At 36.9% G+C, this 17,823-nt stretch overlaps 1 protein-coding gene and 1 long non-coding RNA gene across 3 annotated transcripts in view; both read left to right on the top strand.

Annotated features, from left to right (window-relative positions):
• LOC149171891 (3-hydroxyisobutyryl-CoA hydrolase-like protein 5) overlaps positions 1–17,823 on the top strand; it is a 209,177-nt gene that overhangs the window by 166,154 nt on the left and 25,200 nt on the right. The gene's annotated exons all lie outside the window — the stretch shown is intronic.
• LOC149171892 (uncharacterized) lies at positions 11,513–17,328 on the top strand. Of its 2 annotated transcripts, none has more exons than XR_016259031.1 (2): positions 11,513–11,630; positions 15,384–17,328. It is a non-coding gene; the product is annotated as an uncharacterized LOC149171892 (long non-coding RNA). The 2 variants fall into 2 exon arrangements; XR_016259030.1 differs by having other exon boundaries at positions 11,519–11,622.

Raw genomic sequence — 17,823 nt, 5'->3', positions numbered from 1 at the left:
TATTGTTTAAAGAGTTCTACAATTGGTGGGATGCTATGGCTTTCCCTATCAATGTAGAATAAATCATCTCACCAGTTTGCTTATGTAGCTCAATCTGGTCAATGGGATGAATATCCCTTGCTAGTACTTCGAAATCCATCCTTTTAAAATATGTTGCTGTCCTTAGCTGTTGAGTGGTCAACTTGATTAAGGTCATTTGCATTTTCTCCACTTTAACATCATAGGATGACATAAGCCTCGTTTGATTGGTAGGGGTCATCTTCGAATACTGTGCATAAGTTTGGGCTTTCAGCCTCTCATTCCTAGCTTTTATTTCTTTGTATCTCTCTTTGATGTCTTGGTCTTTATCTGCTAGCATTCTGAAAGAGGATACCTCAAAACTTTGTTGCCTTTCCAACATTTGAGTGTGTGATGTGGAAGGTTCTATAGTGCCTCTAGATGGAGTGGCATGCCTGCTCCTATCTATTTCTGTGCTAGTAACCTCAGTTGTCTCCTCTGTATATTCCTGTTTAGAGACAGGATTCATTCTTTGTCTCTTTGCCTAGCTTGTCCTACATAGGCTTGAGATGTTGTTCTTTCAAAAGGAGTGGCCCCTTCCCTATTTCTCTTGAGGCTTTTTTCCTCATTTAGAGGAGTCTGTAAGACTGGGGGGGTACTCATGGTGGCCTCTGGTCTATCTGTTTTCTCTGATTACTCTGGTATGTCTGATTGGTCTGGTGCTTCTGATTCTTCTTGGACCTGTGATTCTCCTAGCACCTGCAGGAAAGAATCCTCATCAATTTGTTTCTCTATATCAATTAAAGTGTTTTGCATAGCAACTTCAATGCTATCCCTATCTTCTAAAATGTTTTCCACCCATTCCAATTGGTTGGCATACTTTTCTATTTCAGGGATACGATGATGAATGTAGGGAGCCATCTTGTTTCTCTGTCTTCTTTTGTAGATGAAATCCAAGGGATCATACCTCCATATGAAGCTCTATTTTAGATTTAACCTTTGAAGGATTTGTTCTGCCTCCTTTCCAGCTTCTCGACTATTACAAATAAAGGGACATAATTGGTCTTTGATCCTTTGTTGGTCCTTCTTTTTAGCTTTGAAAAAGTGTACCTCATCTGAATTCATTATCTGCCTGTAGTACTCCAAAGCAAATAACCTCATTGGGAGGTATTTAGGTAGTTTTTATGGGGCCAACTCATAGCGATAAATCTTGATCTTAGTATGGTTTTGGTACAAGTACAAATCGCCCACTTTGGATTGTTTTGAGAGTTGCAGGATCCTCCTTATATCTGAATTGATTCTTGGAGGAGGGTTGCCTATCCGCATTGCCACAATGGGATGCACAAATAGGTCTATTAACTCTGTATATGAATATGGGGAGTCATATTTATGGATCAATGGAGTCCAGAAAATTACTGATCTAGGGTGACCTTTTGTGTCAAGCTTCTGGAGAGTAAATGGGAACTTATCAGCTTGGTAGTATAGAAAGAGGTGATACAAAACAGAGGACTACTTGAAGACTCACTCATTACTCATCCTAAGGAACTGATCATCCATCCTATCAGCTATAAACTTGGCATAATCATAAATAACAACAGGAGGCTATCCTGGAGTGTATATGGACATGAAAGCCAAGATGATTTCATCTATATACTCACTAGTGGTATAACCTAGGACACTGGATATCGTTGCTACAATGTCCTGGCCAAATGGGGAAAATATGGTATACACATATGGAGGAAGATCTTTGGGGGAATACTTCTCTTCTACAATGTAGGTTTGGATTATTCAGGCCAATCTTGCAGGGCTGAACTTGGGAAATAAGTCCAACAGGTCTCCAATAGAGAGAGGAGTCAAGTTTTGCCCTGGTTGAAGTTGCAGCATCTCATTTATTGATTTAGCAGTGATGGTGAAAAGTATGGTCTGGTTAGGGGACATCATTGCTCTTTGACTGGGGATGTAGTTTGCATGGAAGTAATGGACAATTTCGGGGAAAATGTGAACTTCAGGGAATTGGTACTTGGGCAAATTGGGCAAATTGGACTCAGCATGGTTCAGGTATTGGTCTTTGTATCGGCAGTAGAGTTTGAGAGGGGATTCATGGACATAGGCATCCTTTATCTAGAAATCCTTGTCTGCCAAGAGGATATGGTCTAGGTCTAGATGAGGAGTGGAAATAGGTCTCACATCCATGGAAATTGGGGCAGCCATTCTCAGTTCTTGTGGATTTGAGAATGGGGGAGGTGATTTTCAGTTTTTGAGGGCAATGGTGGTTCAATCAGAGTAAGCTTAAGTCACTTGAGTTTCTTTAATTAATTTTTCACTTCAACTAACAAACTCAGTAACTAATTCTGAAATTGAGAGTCTTTCCAGTGAATTATGGCTTAAATACCTGGAATTAAGGAAAACTAGCTCTGAATAGGTCGGCTGGCAATTGCGAATGGTTGAAAAGACTCTGTGTAGGCTAGAAGGTGAACTCGGTACTCTGTGGCATCTTTGGGGTGCAATTTGGACATAGGTTGACAACTTCAATGTTCGCAAGTGCGTGCATGGAGCTTTTTAGTTGAAAAAACAATAAAAACAAATGATTTGGGGCTTTTTGGCTTGATGTGCGAAAGTCAATTTTGGCTGGTATGGGTGAACAGTGGTCGTTTGTCGTGTAGCAGGGTGAAGAGTGACTTTTTTGGCATGTACTGGGCGGGTGGTAAGTGGTTTCCATCGCACCGCTTTTGGGCATTCGGTGGTATTGGGGGAGGCCGTCCGATTCCATGCATTGAGTGACACGTAGCCTCAGGGGCCCAACAAAAAATAGCTCTTTTCGAGCGGGTAATGTTTGGATGTCGAGACCTGCCTGAAATGGATAAGGGTTGTCAGATGTGGAATAAGGTGGGGTTAAGGTGTTAGGGTCATTAGTGGAGGGTTTAATTTGGTTTTTGACTAACTTAATCATAGATCAATTAATTAGTGGGTTTGTTGGGGTTTGGAAAATCATAGTTTATATTTTAAACTAGGGTATAGGGCTAGTTAATATTGCAGGAGTTAAATATATACGGGAAACAGGTTTTTGTTTGGGATTTAATAAATAAATTAGTAATTAATAAAATGAGCGGAAAGGGGCACAAGACCCTACGTATATGATATTTCATGTTTTAATGCTTTTTTGATAATAACATAAAAACTTAGGATATAGTGTTGTTGTGGGTTTTTTATATGAAAATTATCTATGTGGGGGAATAAATACTTTTTCCTAGGTAAAAGTAATTTAACCTTAGGAAAAGAGTATTATTTAGGGAAAATGAAAGAACTAAAGGGGGGGTGGGGGGATGGATTTTTATGAGGGGGTTTTAGTACTTATTGCCTATAAGTCTTTAAGCCGAGGGTCCGGTCCCTCCAAAAGTCAGAGAAATACTCTGAACCTCTTTGACTTAGGTTTTTTAAGTACTTTGATCTTTATTGTGGGAAATTAGTTAAGTAAAAGGTGAAATGAATGAGTGAAGTTAATTAATCACCTTTGATATCCAATTTCTTACTTGATTGTCCACTTTTTATAGAACTTTCGTGATGGAAAAGATGATAAACATGCTTTTGTCTAATCAAACACCATACTTCTGCAACCTTTCTTCTAGTTACCCACCTACTCATTCTACCATTTTTACTTCTCTTTATTAGGGTGCATTTGAGCTAGAAAACCCTTGTCAAACATTTTTCTTTCTTTTTACAATAGTAAACTGACTAAATCTAACCTTATTACATCCAAGGGCTCAAATTAAACAGTTGAGCTCCTTTTATTTACTCTACCTATATAATTATTTGCCAAGATTAAACAGTTTGGTCATATTTTTATTCTCTATCTATAGACATGAAATTGAAAACATGAAATAGCCAAGTTTGAACATATTGACTATCATGGATTGCAGCAAAGATTACAAACTGCACACAATCATTTATTATGCACAAAAGGTAAATAGTAGTGGCATTTTGGTTTTCTCACGTTCATGGTCTTTTTTCTTTTCTTGGGGTTCATATTTTTATCTTTTTTGAAATTTTTGTTCTTTTTGTCCTTTTATTATTCTTTTAGGACATACCCTCTTTACATTTTTTAATTTTTTGAATATGGAAAACATTTGTAGAAAGCAAAGGTATGTACATATTACAGGTTTAATCTCAGCCATTCAAAATTATGACTCTTATTGGTATAGGAACCTAACATGACCTTTCCTTAAAAGAAACATGCGTGTATATGTGCTTTTCAGGAAACGAACCTGCGTATTGATCACAAATTTATATGCGACTTACCAGTATCAAACCTATGTGTATACATGCCCTTCAGGCTATAAAACCCACGTACAGATTTTCATTTATTAGCACAAAACTTGGCCACATCACAAAACTTGAGACATACCCAGATCTCGGCATGCATAGAAAAATCATGTGTCAAGACACTATCAACATATATCAAATAACCTCATAATCAATATTGTTATCTGAGATGTATTTCATCTTAACAATCATCAAATTCCTCGGTGGATACTTAGTTTTAGATCAATAAAAACATCAACATCCTATTACACGCATATTTTCTTCAGATCTAACTAATCATAAAATATTCATCACTTGCACACTTCTACCAGTTTGATCTTCATCTCTTTATATATCTTAGCCATGATCCAATACCACAGGTCAAATCCATACTCTAGCTGATGGTTTTCTTAGAAGGGATCAAAACATTCATTATTGGGCTCATTACTACAGGAAAATACCATGGTAAGAACCCTTGGTATTTAGAATACCATGGTGCGGAAATTGTACGTGCCTTTTCTTCTTCATACCTGCATGTGTACGCAGATTTTCTTCACAGAATCCACGTATATTCTACTTTTATTCACCAAACCTAACTGTGTACACTACTTTGCTTCATAGAACCTGTGTCTACTCAACTTTACCTCATTTTTATCATTTCTCTAACTTTGTATTACTATGCCTTTGATCAAACTCTTTATCACATCTGTAGACACATCTTGTTGACATCTTCATCAAGTAGGTTTCCATCAAAGGATAACTCATCAAGTAGGTTTCCATCAAAGGAAAACCCATCATTCATAATGCCAACAACCTCCCCCTTTGGACTTGATGGAAACCACTTTGGTGTTTGGTCACCACCACCTATAGATACATGTAAAATACATCAAGTTAACCACCAATCTCTTTAAACACCAAGCTACACTTCCCCTTTGACATCAAGGAAAAATGGCTGACCAATGCTGAATGAAGGATTATGTAGATCTAAACTATTGAGTATGAACACTGAAGACCAACCATGCTCCCCCTGAGCACGTGCTGAAATTTCTGAAGGATGTACAATGAATTAGATGAACTATGACTCATATGACTTGTCTTATCACCAATTACTTGAAATTACATCAATCACCCAATCATAATGGGTTTACATATTTGACTTCATTATTACATCAACCTCCCAATCAAAGTGGGGTTACAAATTATATCACATGCCAAAAAATGCTTGACCACAATAGTCCATAAATTAATGAGTTTTACAATGATTACATCATAGGTCTTTACATGACCTTTACATCAAATGAGAAATATGACATGTATAACCAAGACCAAATACCTCTATAGTGAGGTAACAAGATCAATAGTCTTCAACAACCATCATATAATATGTAGGATTTGTTGGAAATAATACTGAGAGGGGGTGGGGGGGGGGGGGGGGGGGGGGGTGGTATTAGTCAAGTCAATAATCTTTTTACAATTTCTTACTCAATTTCATATACGCTACTTCAATGAAGGCAACCCGCATGTGTACGCAACTGTGTTTAAGGAAACAAACGTATATCTAGCAAACTAATGATTCTGTTAATTCATCAAATGTTGATCTTTAATCTGAGTATCAGTACTTTATTAAACATTCAACAGTAACCATGTGCAGTTAATAATAGAAAGAACCATCACACATGAACACCAAGATGTAAGGTGGAAACCCAATGTGGGTAAAAACCACCTGCTGTTGTCGTCTCTGTCTTCTTTTAATAATAAGAAAATCTATTTACAACAATGTACTGGTGCAGACTCATACTAGTACGTAGGCTTCTACCTGTAGAAGGCTACAACCTTATTTCATTCTCCAGCTTCTACTGGAAGGGAGCCATAACCCCCTAGCTCTTGTACTAGCCAATATATTTACTAGTACATAGGTGCCAACCTACAGAAGGCTACGACCTTCTTTCTTCCTCCAGGTACCATGTTTCATAAATTTTCAGACTGGATACTCTTGGAACACAACACCATAATCTGAAGGCCACATTTCATCCAATTTTCATACTGGACCCATCAACAACATTGAAGCTCAAAATCAATCACCATTGTAATACAACTATTGCATTACCCATTCATTAAATACTCAATCATTACTCTCTGAATCACCCAACAACTTAGTTACTGAAACCCTATCATCAAAACACAGTCACCAGAACATAGAGCAGAACCCAAAACTCTGCAACAATATTCAGAGCCAACTGTATCATCAAAAACCATGCGTCAGAGTGCATACACTACATGGAAGTGCTGAACCAACGTGTATATGCAACTTCACCAAAGAGAACCAGTGTATATGTCATCAAATACTTATAACTTTGCTGCACTTCCCGACTTCAGACATACCCATATCATTACATACAAAAGGATAATACGTGTGTTAGCAACCAGATCTAGTCCATCAGATCACATAAAGATAATTCATCATGATCCTAATCCATCATTAGATTTCATTCATCAACACTAAAGAAAATCACAATAAACCAATCTGAATAGGTAGAATACTGTCAGCAGAAAATAGTCACCAAAACACAATACATAATCTTGAACACTGCAACAACAAAAAGAAACCTTATAGATCATACTTCAGAAGATATACGCTACATTCATAGGTCAAACTAGCATGTATACGCCCTTTTTCCAAGGGGATCCAGTGTACCAATCTGCAAGTTTCATTCTATGATGTATACGCTACTTCTGTATGCTAAACCAGAGTGTATACGCTATTTTACCAAAGCCAACCTGCGTATAGATCTCGAAATGCTAACTTAAAGCATCACAACTATTTCAGACTTCATTCATACCTAGATCATCACATTTAAATAATAAAAGCATGCGTCAGTATCTAGCATGTTCAAGATCAAACCACATAATGCTAATACATTTAAGCCTTCATGATTCCGGTCCATCATCCATCATCAACCACATAGGTGCATCCCTGGTTCAGATCAAGCAAAGCATCACAAAACCATAACCAGCATACTAGATCTTGCTCTTCATTAGATATTCAATTGTTGAGTGCCCTTGCCTAATGATCTTCACCTCCTTTTATAGTCTTAGGCCTTGCTCAATACCATGGTCCAAAACCACTTGGAATCAATACCATGGACCAAATACCTGGGGTCAACACATCGGACAAGATACCTTGGATCAATACCATGGACCAAATACCACGAACCAAAACCAAGTTTCTGACATGTACGCGCCTTTCCTCTTGTGAAAGTGCATGTGTACGTGAACCTACGTATATACGCGACTTGGTATATAGTGAACCTGCGTATACCTTTCTTTCTTCATTCTTGGTGTTTACCTGCTATACTGTGATCTTTCATTTGAGAGAGTTTCCTTCTAAACTGATTCCTTGAAGCTGTCCTGCATTTCATCACATCTATAGATACTACTTGTCATGCATTCTATCACATCTGATATCTCTTTTGTAGATTCATCTAGTTACCATGTATGAGTGAGTTGTTCTGCTACAAGTGGGTTGCCATCAAGTACAACACATGCTTCATAAAGCCAACAAGATTTGCACCATAAGCATCAGTTAGCAGCACCAAGAACAACAATATGTACATTTCCATCATCAATTTGCAAGATAAGATAATGTAGCTTCAATATCATCAATCTGTGACCAGGTGTGCAACAACAACAACAAGCGTATCATCAAAAAGTAAGATAGGGAAGTGTAGCATCATTCTTCATCATCATAAAAAATGTCATGTTTCCAAGTATCATCCAATAGATGTAGCAATAGCATAATAACCATGTATTAGCAACATCATTATTCATCTAAAGAAGAATTATTACACCAACAACACTTCATCAAAAACGTATTTCACCAATATGCAACTCAAGAAGATATCATGATCAAGAGCTTCAACAACATAAGAAGCATCACACACATAATGCCACCAATGGATTATTAGAAGCATAGAAAATGCTCCCCCCAAACTTGTGCCAACTCTTCACTGTTAGATCTGGTCATATCATCTCATATATTAGTAATAATTATCAAAATATCTTCATCAACCAGTCATCCATCAAGGTATCAATAACTTATAAAGGCCAAAAGCACCTCTAAATATCAACAATAGACTGTAATCATCAACCATCAGAATAAGAAAGCCAAAAAATAATTGACTGAAGCATATTGATCCCTTTTCCCGAGTTTGTCCCACTATTTCTTCATGATACCAATATATATGTGAATGTTTAGTTCAGAACTCACGTATATATGCGACTTTTCTTTATGGGATCATTGTATAGAAAGTGAAATATTGAAATTTCACACCTTCAGCTCCCCCTGAGTCTGTTCTGTCTATACCTGTGCACTATTACTACACCAGAGGCACTATCAGTAGTATAAGAAACATGAAAAAATAAGCCATGCGAATCATCATCAAGACAAACATGTATTACTTCCCTTGAGATTACACATCACTGATTATAAGGACATGATAATCATCTTCTATTTTCATGAGATCAAGTACCTCTTACCACTTGCATAACCACTATGAGAAATTTTCATTTAAGAGGTAGGGACTGCAATATGCACCATCTTCTTTTACTCCGAGTCTTAATCTTTCTCATATTTATGAAAATTTCGTTCTTCAAAAATATATCATTTTTCTGGATTTCTACATCCCCTAGCTATGAATTTTCCAGTTAATTCATTCATAAGCTTGTACTTGGTTGATGCAAACACAGTTATATTTCCCTTATATTCTATTTGACCTACATTTAGAATATTCTGCTTTAGCCCTTGAACTAATAAGGAATCAACTGCTCCTCTAGTTTTATTAACTCTGGCCTTACCTTGTCCTAGAACTTTTGTTGAAACATTAGTTCCAAGACTAACATTACCATGTTGGTTTTTCCTAGGAGACTCCATTTTACTCTTATCTCCAGTCATGTGATGAGAGCATCCACTATCTATGTACCATTCATCTTCATATTTAAATGAGCAGAGAGCAAAACCACACCTTATCTATTCTTCTTTTTCCTACTGATTATGATAAATGTTGGAGGATCCATCTTTTTCAATTCTTCTGACACTAATTTTCTTATTCGTTTTCTAACCACATTGTTTGTAGTGATCGATAGAGTTTTTCCTACATTATTTCACTACATGCCCAAACTTGTTACAAGAATAACATCTTATCTATATTCCTTCTATTGCAATCAATGGCTTTGTGACCAAACATATCACAAGGAAAACAATAACCCTTAAAGTACCTGAAAGCTGATAATCTTTCTGTGAGACATTTATTAGCTTGAAACATTCTACTTTTGAAATTTGGTACAACATATCCATAAGTATGACATATAGGACATTCAACATTATTGATCAGAGGATAAAATCGATTAACACTTCTATAGTTAGGAGTAAATGATTTTCTTTGAATACTTTCTTTCCTTGATTGTTGATGAGGTTGACTTCTTATCTCTTTGTTGAGCATTTCAAAATTTTCATTAGAATTCCCTACCTCAGCTTGTGAACAAGATTCTCCTTCAAAAGTTTCATGAAAACCAAGACCAGAGTTGATGGCAAGAGACCTTTGACTATTAAGAATACTATCCAAAATCTTAGTACTATCTTGAAATTGCAAATGTTTACCTCTTTCTTCTAATTTACCTTTTAGGATATTTACCTCAACCCAATATTGATTTTCCTTTTCTAGATAATGCTTCTTCATAATTTCTTCAACCTTTCTTCCTCCCTCCATTTGCAGCTTTAATTTGAGAATCTCTTCTTTCAGCCCATTTTCTTATTGTTCAAATGCTTGAAGTAGTTATTCATTCCGCTTATCTGATTTTTCATGATCTGCACTTAGAGAGATGACTTCGGCTTCAATACCTTCACAATATTGGTTAGATACCATACCAACATGATCCTTGTGATCATAAGCCTACAACTTATCTTTAAGATTAACAATATTTTGCAAAGCAAGATCAAGTTTTGTTCTAAGATCAAAAATTTCCTCTAACCTATATTCTTTTGAATCAACAACTCCATCTATCATTTTGGACACAATGTTAGATATAGGATTACCTGGGTCTTCTTCATGTATTTCTTGTAGGTTATCCCACACTTTATTTGGAGTAGTATAATGAATAACCTTATTCAATGTTGAATCATATAAGCTACAAAAGATGTCACTCTAAGCCTTATTGTTCTTTTGCACTTCCTTGTATTATGGAGGAAACTTGGTGTAACCATTGCACACTAGATGCTAGACATCAAGATTCATTAGAGTATATTTTATCTTTCCTTTCCATTTTTGATAATTATCTTTGCTTAGAATAGGCACATATGCATTGTCCATTGATTCTAACTTGCCTTGTTCTGCTGCTTCAATAGGCATCATTTTTGAATCTGTTTTCTCTTTAGAGTGCCTCCTTTCACTTTTACCCACAAGTTCGAGTTCAGTAGTTTCACTATCATCATCACTATCATTAATGCATAGACAAGGAAATGTATCACATTTTGAACAAAAACCCATACCTGATGATGGTTCTCCTTCTTCATTCTTAATCAATAAAAACTGGGTTGCTCCCAAACTTGAATATTTGTTGATATTTATAACTCTTACTACATCAGATATATTCTTGTCAACATTTTCAATAAAAGTACCATTTTCTTCTAGGCCATCAAATGCATTATTACGCCGTAAGGCGTTCCCTCTGAGAAAGACATCCCTAAGATGTGACGTGTGCGATCCTCAGCCATTGATTCTATGTGTTAGATGATTGGAGTGTTTTCTGCCGTTCGTTTTATCTGTTTTTCATAGAAAAAATGGTTTTTCCATGGTAATGGGGCATGAAAGGCCAGGCCTGGCCTGCTGGCGATGAGACTCTTCTGCTGGCGATGAGACTCTTCCCAGAGACTGCCTGCTGGCAATGAGACTCTTCTGCTGGCGATGAGACTCTTGGCAGAGACTCTTCATGTCTTTCTTCCCTACTCTTTGTACCTATTTGAAGGCTATGTGGAAAATCTGATGCATTGTTTTTTCTTATTCCCACCTGCCTCGCGAATCGCACGCTCCTTCGGCCTATCCATGTCCATAGCAACCCTGTGCGCAAGGAAAAAACACAGAAAATAGCACGCATTTGTAAGGCGAAAGAAAGTTTGGGGTCGGCCGGCCTTCACATTTTTCGGTTCGTTCCTCTGCCTATTCTTAACTCCTCTCTGGTTTCCTTGCTACACAAACCCCTTTCATTGCAGATCTTCTTTTTCCAGGTTTTTTATTCGGGACCTTCCTCTGGCCTGACCAGATTTGAATAAAGGTTTGACGGTATATACATCCTGGGCTTGACTGATTGATTGATTCTGGGCAAAGTTTTAAAATAAATTTGAAAGGTCTGGAAGGCTTATATCTTATGGATGCCTTGTTAGTATATGAGTTCATTGCCAGAATCTCTTTTCAGTCCGAATTGTGTTAAGAGGGGATGTATATAACTGGGTTGGGTTTGCGGCTTTTGCATCTTAAGCTATTTTTGGTTTAGGTTTTGTTTACAGAGTTCTTTATTCAACAGGTTTTGATTACATGCTATTCTTCATTATTGGAGGTGTAGGGCTGTGCCTTCAGAAAAGTTCTGTTTATAGAAAATTCTTTATTCAATAGGTTTTTATTACAGGTAAAGCTTCATTATTAGAGGTGTAGGGCTGTGACTTCACAAAAGTTTTGTTTACAGAAAATTCTTTATTCAATAGGTTTTGATTACAGGTAATTCTTCATTATTGGAGTTGTAGGGCTGTGCCTTCACAATCTTATAGACGACACACGACATTAGTAAAGGGAATTTCTCCGATTGGATTTCTTCTTCATCGATTTTCTCATAGCCTATTCAAGTTCCCTTCAGCTTGGTCTATTCTATTGCTTGGGTCAATTTATTGTGCATTGGAGGATGCAAATGCAACTTTGTATATTTGTAACCATCCCATTCAATTGATTATGCGGTTCATATCATCAATATAATTTGAGGCCCGATGCCCAAGGAATCAGCCTAATCAGACCCATAGCCTTTCATTATAAATTATATCACGACTGTTATTAAATTCAGTGGAACACAGTGGAACAATAATATAATTTGAGGCTCGCTGCAAAATTCCAGGTTTTTTATTCGGCAAAATGTTTGTTCTTTTAGAGTAGATATATCATTATACTAAGAGGAATTTAGTCTTAGAAGAATTGTTTAGAGTTTAGCTTCAATAACAAAGTTCGAAGTCATTAGAATAGAGCTCATCACATCACTTAAAATAATTGAACTTGGATGAGTCCTTTGCATGTTGTTGGTTATAAGAGCCCTATGCACATTGATGATGTACCCCAAGTTGCAGATGTGGAGAGGGCAGGTCAGATATACCATAAATTGACGGTATATACATCCTGGGCTTGACTGATTGATTGATTCTGGGCAAAGTTTTAAAATAAATTTGAAAGGTCTGGAAGGCTTATATCTTATGGATGCCTTGTTAGTATATGAGTTCATTGCCAGAATCTCTTTTCAGTCCGAATTGTGCTAAGAGGGGATGTATATAACTGGGTTGGGTTTGCGGCTTTTGCATCTTAAGCTATTTTTGGTTTAGGTTTTGTTTACAGAGTTAAATAATGGATGTATGTTCACCAACCTCACTGAGGCTTCAAAGACCAGACCAGAAGGCGAGTCCACAGATTAAATTGTAGGACGGATTATAGCTTATTTTTTCAAGCTTTAAGTATACCATTGAATAGAATTAAAGAAATCATTTTCAGATTTAAAAGAAAAGAAATCATTGCAAACTACACAAACCAGATTCATTGCAACGCTACTGTTCAGTTATAATATACTTATCAGAAAAATAGCATTCTTAAATCAGCTCTTTAAACAACTACTTATGTCCTCCATTCAAGGGCTAATGCGCATCATACCATTTCGACTGATTCTAGCAGTTTGAATCATGTGGTGGTACAAACGATTTAACATCTGGGAAAAAGCATATAAAAAGGTGTGCGCCTCTTGAAATGCAATAACCCTCCAACAGATTCCTACCAAAATTTTCCTCTGCAATCAGATGCTCCACATAAGCATCCTTTGCTCTTTCCAGCACCTTTGTTCACCCCATGTCCACAATAATCATATGTCAGCTCTGTCAGAGGGGGAATATTTTCAACGGAAAAAAACATAATATGTGGGAATTGGGTATCATGATGATCATAGAGAATAGGTTGCCAAAAAAGATTTGGAGAGCAACTATGATTGAAAAATCGAGAAACATTGCCCGTTTTGCTAGCATCTATAGGAATGTTGAAATGAGGTTTAGTGTAAGTCCCTTGATTTGAGCAATGGTACATAACACAGGCAATACCTAACTTCACAAATAGTGTGATTTTATTCCTTCCTGTCGACTTGACATTTCGTGTTAGGAATATTCAACATTATTCACAAATATTTTCTAACCAAAAAGAAAATGTTATGCTTATTCAAAAAGCTTCAAATTCTGTTCAAGAGGTTGATACATAATGTCTTTAGAAGCTGCTCCAAAGCTCTTCAAGGGTTGCTGAGAGTCATTCCAAGTACATCACTCGACATCGCTGGTTTGAGATCATAACATAATCCGAAGGCTTTAAAAAGAATGGGATAGGGAACCTTTCCTTCTTGTCATTCACCACCACCATTTTCATCAGCTGCAGATATACTGTCAGATTTTAGATTTTCCAATTCTTCATTTGCCACTGCTGTGATGCATTCGAAGATTGCAAGCAGCCTCTCCAGGTCAGATATACCATAAATTCACTTCAGTTTTTATGTATCATTTGTTTCTTTATTTTGGAAGAATAACATTAACCACCTTGAGCACAAACCCCTTTCATTTCAGATCTTCTTTTCCCAGGTTTTTTATTCGGCAAATTGTTTGTTCTTTTAAAGTAGAAATATCATTATACTAAGAGGAATTTAGTCTTTCATTATAAATTATATCACGACTGTTATTAAATTCAGTGGAACAGTAATATAATTTGAGGCTCGCTGCCCAAGGAATCAGCCTATTAAATTCAGTGGAACAATAAAACAAAAGTAGATTGCTTCATTGTTGTTGGATGAATGAATGGATGGTTTAGTGTAATTAATAGATGATATAGATTCATAACCACCCATAGAACTGTAAACATATTTTGATGGGAACTTTTGGCCATAGTAGGTGGGTATTTATTTTAATATTTTAGGTATATATGTGTTTAAAAATGCAGTTTGTTTCACTATGGAAGGATAGCAAAGGCCAGTCTTTATTTCAAGGTTTTAGGTATATATGTGTTTAAGAATGCAGTTTTTTTCACGGTGGAAGGAGAGCAATGTTTTGAGATCCTAACATAATCCGAAGGATTTAAAAAGAATGGGGTAGGGAACCTGTCCTTCTTGTCATTCACCACCACCATTTTCATCAGCTGCAGATATATTGTCAGCTTGTAGATTTTCCAATTGTTCATTTGCCACTGCTGTGATGCATTGGAAGATTGCAAGCAGCCTCTCCAGAGGGAAACTCCCTTGACCTTTAAGGAACTTTTCTTGCACCTCATGTTCCTTTCTCTCTGTGGAATTTACACTTGTATTCACAAACCAACAAAAGAGAGTATACAATAATTACTCCCAAAGTGATGATTGGGATTGCATAAATATATGGAGGAAACGTTAACTTCTTACTGCCATGAAATGGGAAAGAGGGCATAGTATTCAGATGAGCTGGAACTTCTAGATAAAAGAAATCAGATCCTTCCTTCTCTTGATATCGTTTTGCACACCTTTAGATTAGTCATCCATTGGTGATTCACCAACATTCATTTTAACTAATTCCAGGAGCTTACTTCTCATTGAATCAAAATGTACAGTTTGGGCATAGTCTTGTACTATAAGCCTTGGTCATTGTAAAAGAGGCATCTCTGTTTAGCTGGGAATTTTTTTTTGTTTATTTAGTTGCCTAAAACCAAATATTCAATAAGAACTTTTCTTGCAAGGTCTGCTTCTAGTTAATTAATTTGCTGATTCATTGTGGTCAAAATTTTCTTGGGCAGAATTTGGCAAAAGAAATTGTAAGATCGAGGCAAGCTATTCAACGCCTTTATGAGAACAGGGCACACCTGAATTCAATATTCTACGCACCTTGGAGGAAGTGTTGGTAATTTTTTCTTTACTACTTGTTCTTGGATCATCTTGCATGCAGTTTAATCTCTGCTCTGTTATTGAATTTGGATGCTATGCGTAAATTTGGAAAAGGCTTACAAGGTAACATTTCCCCAATTTTTTTTGAAATCATGGTATATATTCTGAGATTTTGAGGAGCCATTTACGTGAGGCATTGTGGCTGTTTGTGTTCTTAGTGTCACTGCTAATCTAGATAGTATCATAAGGAGAATCCTCACTAGTGCATTGAACAGAGCTGTCTTGTCGTCCATCACATAGAAATATGCTGGCTTCTTGGAGGCAGTCTTCAATAATTAGAGCTGAGAGCACCCTTTGAACCAAAGCCACCATTGTCTAGCTGCTAATGCTTTCAAGCCTGACTGTAGCTAACCTTAGCATAGAAAAATTAATAAAACTTGAGATAAATATAATGCCTCAAATAGACCTGTGTCATTCTTGTATCTTATGATTTGGTGTATTTAACTTGGAAAGATACACCTTCAAAACAAATGGTGACAAATGCCATCAGATGTATCTATAACATTGCCTTCACGTGAGAACTTGTTGATTGCTTTGTTAACATCTTTCTTTCTTAAATTCTTGATGTCCACGAAGTTGAAGCAATGGAGTTTTTCTTTTAGCCTTTGCTTTGTCTTTTATTTTTATTGCATGTTATGAACTAGATAAAAATGAAAATTCAGTTTGTTGTAGTGATAAGCAAGATACTGAAGGAGTCATTCGGTATGATGGAAAAGCTGTAATTTTTTGGTGGTTTCACGAATATGGTTGCTTGGGTTATTGTCTATTAAATGGGAGCACCTTTCACCTCTGCAACAGTGCAACTTTAGACATTTTGGGGATTCTCCGGAATCACCCTCGTGGCTGATATTTGAAGATCGAAACAATGGTTATTTATGACAAGGTAGTCTAACATTACTCTCTCCCCATTGTCGCTTGTGTGAATCATGAGGACCGTGGAGGCTCAGTCCATTGAGCAGTGTGGGTTATATCTGAGGGACAGGCGTCCACTCCGGGGATTTTTGATATTGTGATGCATCTTAGTCTCAGCTTTGGATTCTTCAGGATTGCGGCAATAGACAACCCTGGGCGAAAAAGGGAGCTCCCTCTGTGATCTCACCTGGTTCTCTTGGCAGCTCTGTGCGAGATTCTAAGGGTGCTCTGCAACCGTATAAATGGGTGTTGTGTCCATTATGAGCGGGGCATGTTAAAGAAAGGGCTGATGCGGTGTATTAGGGATGTAGGTGAATAACAATGCGGCATTATTAACGGAAGGAACTAGTGGGAATCAGAATCACAGCCGAGCTTTCCCCGAACTTCATTCAGTCGGAAATCCGAAATACTCCTATCAAGCGGAATATGGATGAACGCAGCTGGCAAACTCGTCAACAAAAAAGAGAGCTAGGGAAGTGGAATTTAAAGGAATACTGGTATATCATGAAGAGGGTTATTGAGATGAACTGCTCCTCTACCCTGCCCCCATTGAAAGCTTTCTATTTATTTCATTCTTTTCAAATCAAATCTAGTGCCCTTCAGATCTAAACTTTATTAAGATTTTGCATTAATTTTGCCCTAGTTGCCTGTCTTTGCCGCAGCCCTTTTTATATAAATATCTTTTGTTGCTCTAAAAAATGATGTCTCGAGATGATAAATCCTGTCTGTAGCCTAAGAGAAATAATGGATATGATAAACCTGTCTGTAGCCTAAGAGAAATAATGGATGTATAGAGAAATAATGGATGTATGTTCCCCAACCTCACTGAGGCTTCAAAGACCAGACCAGAAGGCGAGTCCACAGATTAAATTGTAAGACGGATTATAGCTTATTTTTTCAAGCTTTAAGTATACCATTGAATAGAATTAAAGAAATCATTTTCAGATTTAAAAGAAAAGAAATCATTGCAAACTACACAAACCAGATTCATTGCAACGCTACTGTTCAGTTATAATATACTTATCAGAAAAATAGCATTCTTAAATCAGCTCTTTAAACAACTACTTCTGTCCTCCATTCAAGGGCTAATGCGCATCATACCATTTCGACTGATTCTAGCAGTTTGAATCATGTGGTGGTACAAACGATTTAACATCTGGGAAAAAGCATATAAAAAGGTGTGCGCCTCTTGAATTGCAATAACCCTCCAACAGATTCCTACCAAAATTTTCCTCTGCAATCAGATGCTCCACATAAGCCTCCTTTTCTCTTTCCAGCACCTTTGTTCACCCCATGTCCACAATAATCATATGTCAGCTCTGTCAGAGGGGGAATATTTTCAACGGCAAAAAACATAATATGTGGGAATTGGGTATCATG

This window comes from Pinus tabuliformis, chromosome 4_2, assembly GCF_031772625.1.
Source record: "Pinus tabuliformis cultivar Carrire ecotype Pingquan chromosome 4_2, CPIR1, whole genome shotgun sequence".
NCBI lineage: Eukaryota > Viridiplantae > Streptophyta > Pinopsida > Pinales > Pinaceae > Pinus > Pinus tabuliformis.
The sequence above is the reverse complement of the archived record's forward strand: the minus strand, read 5'-3'. Positions and strand labels throughout refer to the sequence as shown.